General features: G+C 36.1%; 1 pseudogene; it reads left to right on the top strand.

Annotated features, from left to right (window-relative positions):
* Positions 1–4,330: 4,330 nt before the first annotated feature.
* LOC114094775 (heterogeneous nuclear ribonucleoproteins A2/B1-like) lies at positions 4,331–5,381 on the top strand (annotated as a pseudogene).
* Positions 5,382–6,723: the final 1,342 nt, after the last annotated feature.

The raw sequence follows: 6,723 nt of genomic DNA, 5'->3' as shown, positions 1-6,723 counted from the left end.
GTGGCCAAAAATGAGTGAGTTTGTCTTTATATATATGTGTGGTGTGTATGTGTCATGGTCACCATGGGCAATCATTTTCTTTACTTTCCTTTTTTTTTCTATTTTGCTCTATTTTTGAAATTTTATTCTTGATTTCTGCCAAATCTTGAGATTTGTGAAATGTTGGTGAACTAATTTGGAAATTCTGGAAAAAAAAAAAATGACCAAAGAGAAGAAACTAGAATATAGTCTTTGAGAACAAGAGTGATTTTCAGTTCACCTCCTTGGTAATAAACTGTAGTATTTGAGATCCAGATCAGATGAGGATGTGAAATGCACAGTGGCTGATTCATTTAAGTGAATAATCTACCTGCTTATGCTTCCAGAACAGCTGGACCAAGTTTTATTCATAGGTGATGACATTAAAACACAACAGTTAACAACTTTGAGTTTTTCCTATGGATTAAAAGCTGGTAGCTGCATAGATTGGTGATTTCCTGTAATCCCAGTAACTTGGGAGACTGAGTTAAGAAGATCACAAATTCCAGCTAGCCTCAGCAACTTAGGGACACCATGGCTCAAAAGAGAAAGTGAAGAAGATTGGGGATGTAACTCAGTAGCAGAACATCCCTGGGATCAATACTCCATACTGGAAAATAAATAAATAATAAAAACAGAGTATCTGTTAATCTCTTAATCACCACAACAAATTATTATAACCTTAATTTGTCCTCCAAAATTTACTTATTAAAGCCTTGATTCCTAGTGTGATTATATCAGAAGATAGGACTTAAAGGTAATTAAAGTAAAATGAGGTCTGAAGGGTGGGCTCTAATCTGATAGGTCTGATGTTCACATACAAAGAGAAAGCTCATCAGGATTCATGCATGGAAAAGCGATGTGAGGGTACAGTGATAAGGTAGCCTTTTCTTTTACAATTCAGAAGAGAGGACTCAGCTGATATAACCCTGCTAACACCTTGATTTTGGCCATCTAGCTCCAGCAGTGCAAAAATGGATTTCTATTGTGTAAGCCACCCAGTCCCTGGTACTCTATTTTGGCATAATGAGTTGACTCATGCAAATACCAGGAACAGATGCTATTATTACCCACATTTTACTCTCCAGGAAAGTAAACCTGTGAGAAGTGAAGTAATTTTGTTATGGGCTATTCAAGAGATGGCAAGGCATGCCTTGAAGCCAATTCGCTTCATTCTCAGGACTATGATTTTATTTGCTTTACAACCTGTCTAATATAGATAGATATGTACAGTGGCATATTTTTAATTTCTTTGCCAACTTTAATATATAAAAGTTTATTTTTCTCACATAATTTTTGGTCATTATATAAAAATCAGATGAATCAGAAAGTAACTTGTCTTTCTTTAACTCTAAATATAGTAAGCATTAGTCATCTGTTAAATTCTATAAAAACACATCAGTGAGACTTATCATGAATCAGCTAGTTAATGTTGGTAATGCAGTTTACAATTAGCAGGTCAAAAAGCTCTTAATATATTATCAAATATTTTTCATTAAAAATATTTGAGCTTCAGTGAGTATTAATTTATTCCACTGACATTCTTCATTTGCTCATGTTAAGAAAGACTTATATATTTCAGAAGTACATATTTCATAAGATGTGGAAATAAAAGCCTTCGAGAAAACTTTAGCAAATGAAAGTGTCTTACAGTAACTACAATTTATTTGCCCAATTCAACATTAATGAAATAGAGTAGTTTATCAATGAGGCCATTTACCAATAATGCAAAATCATTAAGTGGTTTTCAAATGTTTCTTATTTGCAGTGATCATTTTTAATAAAAAAGCAAAAAAAGGTAAATTCAGATATGCCTAGGAATATGTAATAAACATTCCATTGTTTTTCTACCAAATGCCTGTAGATATATTCAAATACACTCAACTGACAAACTTTCAATTATTGATGACATATATTACATTCTACACTTGTGCCTTCACAGAAACAAATATTAGGAAACTCCCTTAAGGTCTTTTAATGCTAAAGGTATCATTTCTTCACAGTAGATATTTATAAAACTTATTCCTTAAGATCATGCAATTCAAATTATGTCTCATGTTTATCATCAGTAACTTCTTTGAGTTCTCTCATTTCCTAAAATTGGAAAAAGATAAACCACTGTCTTCATCCCTACTTCCATTTTCCAGGAACTGAATATTAAATAATAGAAAAATTTTAAATGATGGGTACAAAATAAATACTGAAATTATAAGATTTCTAAACTGCCATAATATTGTCAAATTCGCAGACTCTCATTGCTACCTTGCTTTAAATAAAGAGGAACTTCAGCACCCACTTCCTTTCTTTTCTCATTTTTAAGAACATGTATCTATGTTTACTCTTCTGTATTATCAAGCGATAGGGCAAGAATCACTTTTTAATTTTTCTGGGAAGCTACTATTGAAACATAACAGGGTTTTTTTTTTTTTTTTTTTTTACATTTTACCAAGTGTTTTCAGGGATCAAAATCAGTTTTGAGAAGCTTGAGGAGGCTTGAGGAAAGGACAAGTGTCAAATCTGCAGCCTACTTTGTCCATATGTCAGATTCAGACACCTCTGTATGTCTTGTAGCATGCTTCAGAAGACTCTTGTAATAAACCCCTGAGGAACATCTGGGAGAGAGCTCATCATAAAGGAAGAGTTGGGCAGTCAAGCTTGGCTTAGTAAAAAAGCTTTCATTATCAGCTAACAGAAGCAATTCTGAGTACAGCATGATGTTCATCACTCATATTTGTCTTTGAGCCTAACCACCCATGAACTTCTGTCTGAGTCCTATTAGAGAAAGAGAGGCACAAGGGAAAAAATGGAATGGGCTATTTTTCAATTAACACTTTGTATGAGACTGTGATATCGGCTCCTTTGATACATGTCTGTAAATGGCAGAATAAAAGTTTGTCCCTGCTTGTGTCAATAATGCAATGTAGATATGATGCTGAAAATGCTCAGAACACCATTACCTCAGACCACCTCAGAGACTCTGGCAGTCATATCCAAAGGGACACCGTATTATCTAGAATAAGTGGTTTACCCATGTGAACCACAAACAACCTACAAATTGTTACTAAAAAAGAGGAGAGTAATGGTGGTGCGCTTGCATGCAACAGCCAAGGGGACTTGCTTTGAATAGGATGGTAGCACATTTTCTCATTAAGGAAATGCTTTATGAAGGCTACTTTTATGTGTCAACTTACTAACTGCTAGTGCCCAGATATTGGTCAGACATTACTCTGGCTATTTTTGTAACACATTAGCATTTAAGACAGTAGACTTTGAACAAAGTAGATTATCCTCCACAATGTGAATAGATTTCATTCAATTAGTTGAAAATTGAATAAAACAAAGCCTGAATTCCCTGAGTAAGAATGAATTCTGCCAGAAGACTGAATTCAAATATTTCCACTGCAACTCTTCACTGTGTCTTCCCTCTGCTTTTATCTTACAAATACTAGTGGCTTTAATGTGTTTATAACTCTTCTGCAGATATTCAGCTTATCCAGCTTCCACAGTCACATGATTCAATTCCTTAAAATAAATTTCACACTATGTGAATATGTGAACAGATGTAGCCAAAGGCATAGATATAAAAACGCAGATATATACACATCTTATTGATTTTTTTAAAGGATATTGACTAAGTCACTTTGCTGGATATGGCAGGGCGAATAATGGCCCACCAAAGATGTCCTCCTTCCAGAATCTATGTACATGTCGAAAGAGACATTGCAGATGTGATTAAGTACTCTATATTTCCAAGATAGACCCAATGGAATCATGGGATTGTAATAAGTAAAAGAGGGAGTCAGAAGAATTGTAGTCAGAAAATGACACCTGATGACTGGCTGTTGGGGATGGAGCAATGCATTTGATAAAGGTAAGCCAGGGGCCAATGAATATGGGTAACCCCAAGAAGCTGGAAAGGCTAGGAAATGAATTCCTGCCTGGAGCCTGTATAAGGGGAGCAGCATTGCTGAATCTTGACTTTTAACACCATGGAGTTAATATTACTTTTAATCTCTTGAAGGTTAGCTAATACATTTCTGTTGTTTCAAACCACCAAGTTTGTGGGAGTTTCCTTAGTAATGGAAACTTCATGGAGTAGAAATGGGGGAATAGCAGATTAGGACAGTGTCCTGCAAAAAGAAAAGGGAGGGCAGTAGCAGGAGCGCTGAGTCTGTGCTGTCAGTGGTATTGTTTCTGGAGCAGAGGCAGTTCTCACTACAGTTCTAGGATGAATCCAGTTTGTGTTCTTCCACAGAGATCTCTCTTATCTTGCTTGGCTGCTGGAAATCAAGATGAAACAACTGAGTCGGCGATGGAGAGAGAACAGAAACAGTTCTGTAAACTCTTTATTGGAGGCTTATTACACTTTGAAACCACAGAAGAAAGTTTAAGAAATTACTACCAGCAATGGGGAAAACTTAAAACATAACCAGACTATGTGGTTGTGAGGGATCCCGCAAGCTAAATATCAAGAGGATTTGGTATTGTGACTTTCTCATCTGTGGCTGAGGTTGATGCTGCCATGGCTGGAAGACCTCACTCAATTGATGGAAGAGTGGTTCAACCAGAGGAGCTGTAGAAAGAGAGGAGTCTGAAAATCAGGGACTCCTTTGACACTGAAGAAGCTGTTAGCGGAATTAAAGAAGACACAGAGGAACATCACCTTAGACATTACTTTGAAGAATATAGAAAAATCAATATCATTGAGATAATTCTTGATAGACATTCTGGTAAGAAAAGAGGCTTTGACTTTGTTACTTTTAATGATCTTAATCCTGGGGACAAAATTGTATTGCAAAAATACCACACCATTAATGGTTATAAAGCAAAAGTAAGAAAGGATTTGTCTAGACAAGAAATGCAAGAAGTCCAAATTTCCAGGAGTGGAAGAGGAGGCAACTTTAGTTTGGGAGATTACCATGTGGCATGTGGTGGTAGAAATTTTGGACCAAGACCACAAAATAACTTTAGAGGAGGATCTGATGAATATCAAGGTGGAATTGGATTTGGGGGTAGCTATAATGGGTATGGAGGAGGACCTAGAAGTGACAATTTTGAAGGTAGCTCTGGTTATGGAGGAAAATAAAGATATGGTGGTGGAGGATTCAGATATGGCAACTAGGGTGGGGGCTACAAAGGTGTTTTTGACAACTATAATGGAGAAAATTATGGAAGTGGAAATTATAATGATTTTGGAAATTATAATCGGCAACCTTTTAACTATGGTCCAATGAAGAGTGGAAACTTTGGTGGTAGCAGGAACATGGGGGGGACCATATAGTGGAGGACCATATAGTGGAGGGAGTTATGGTTCAGAAGTCACTGAAGGAAGTCTGGCTTATGATGGGAGGAGCCTATACTGAGCTTCACCTTATTTTCCTTGTGCTTTGCAGTATAAATAGGAGAGAAGAGCATTCAGAGGTAACAGAACAGCTTCAGGTTATGAGGTTATGGAAATAAAAATGTTAAGGAAACTCTTATCTCAGTCATGCATAAATATGCAGTGATATGGTGGAAGACACCAGAGCAGATGCAGAGAGCCATTTTGTGAATGGATTGGATAATATCATTACCTCACTGTGGAGGAAAGATTGTTTAAAAAAATGCCTTTGAAAGAGTTTCTTAGCTTTTTTTAAGCATTTTTTTTTAAATTTATATATGACAGGAGAATGCATTACAATTCTTATTACATATATAGAGCACATTTTTTTCATATCTCTGGTTGTATACATAGTACTTTGGATAGTAATAATCATCACATTCCACCATCATTAATTACCCCATGCCCCCTCCCTTCCCTTCCAACCTCTCTACCCTAACTAAAGTTTGTCTATTTCTCCCATGCTCCTGATCCCTATCCCACTGTAAATCAGCCTCCTTATATCAAATAAAACATTCAGCATTTGGTTATTTGGGATTTGCTAACTTCACTTAGCATTGTCTTCTCTAACTTTTTCCATTTACTTGTAAATGCCATGATTTTATTCTCTTTTATTGCTGAGTAAAATTCCATTGTGTATATATGCCACATTTTTTTCCATTCATCTATTGAAGGGCATCTAGTTTGATTCCACAGTTTAGCTATTGTAAATTGTGCTGCTATTAACATTGATGTGGCTGTGTCCCTGTAGTATGCTGTTTTTAAGTCCTTTGGGTATAGACCCAGGAGAGGGACAGCTGGTTCAAATGGTGATTCCTTTCCCAATTTTCCAAGAAATATCTACACTGCTTTTCATATTGCCTGAACAAATTTGCAGTAGTCCTACCAGCAGTGTATGAGTCTACCTTTTTTCCCACATCCTTGCCAACACTTATCACTGCTTGTATGCATAATAGCTGCCATTCTGACTGGAGTGAGATGAAGTCTTAGAGTGGTTTTAATTTGCATTTCTCTAATTGCTAGTGATGATGAACATTTTTCATGTATTTATTGATTGATTCTACATCATCTTCTGAGAAGTGTCTCTTCAGGTCGTTGGCCCGTTTATTGATTGGGTTATTTGTTTTGTTTTGTTGGTTTGTTTTTGGTGTTTAGCTTTTTGAGTTCTTTATATACCATAGTGATTAGTGCTCCATCTGATGTGTAAGGGGTAAAGATTTACTCTCAAGATGTAGTCTCTCTATTCACCTCACAGATTGTTTGTTTTGTTGAGAAGAAGCATTTTAGTTTGAGTCCATCCCATTTATTGATTCTTGATTTTAAAA

This window comes from Marmota flaviventris, chromosome 7 (genome assembly GCF_047511675.1).
Source record: "Marmota flaviventris isolate mMarFla1 chromosome 7, mMarFla1.hap1, whole genome shotgun sequence".
In the NCBI taxonomy this organism is placed as follows: Eukaryota; Metazoa; Chordata; class Mammalia; order Rodentia; family Sciuridae; genus Marmota; species Marmota flaviventris.
This window is presented reverse-complemented; position numbering and strand designations above follow the sequence as displayed.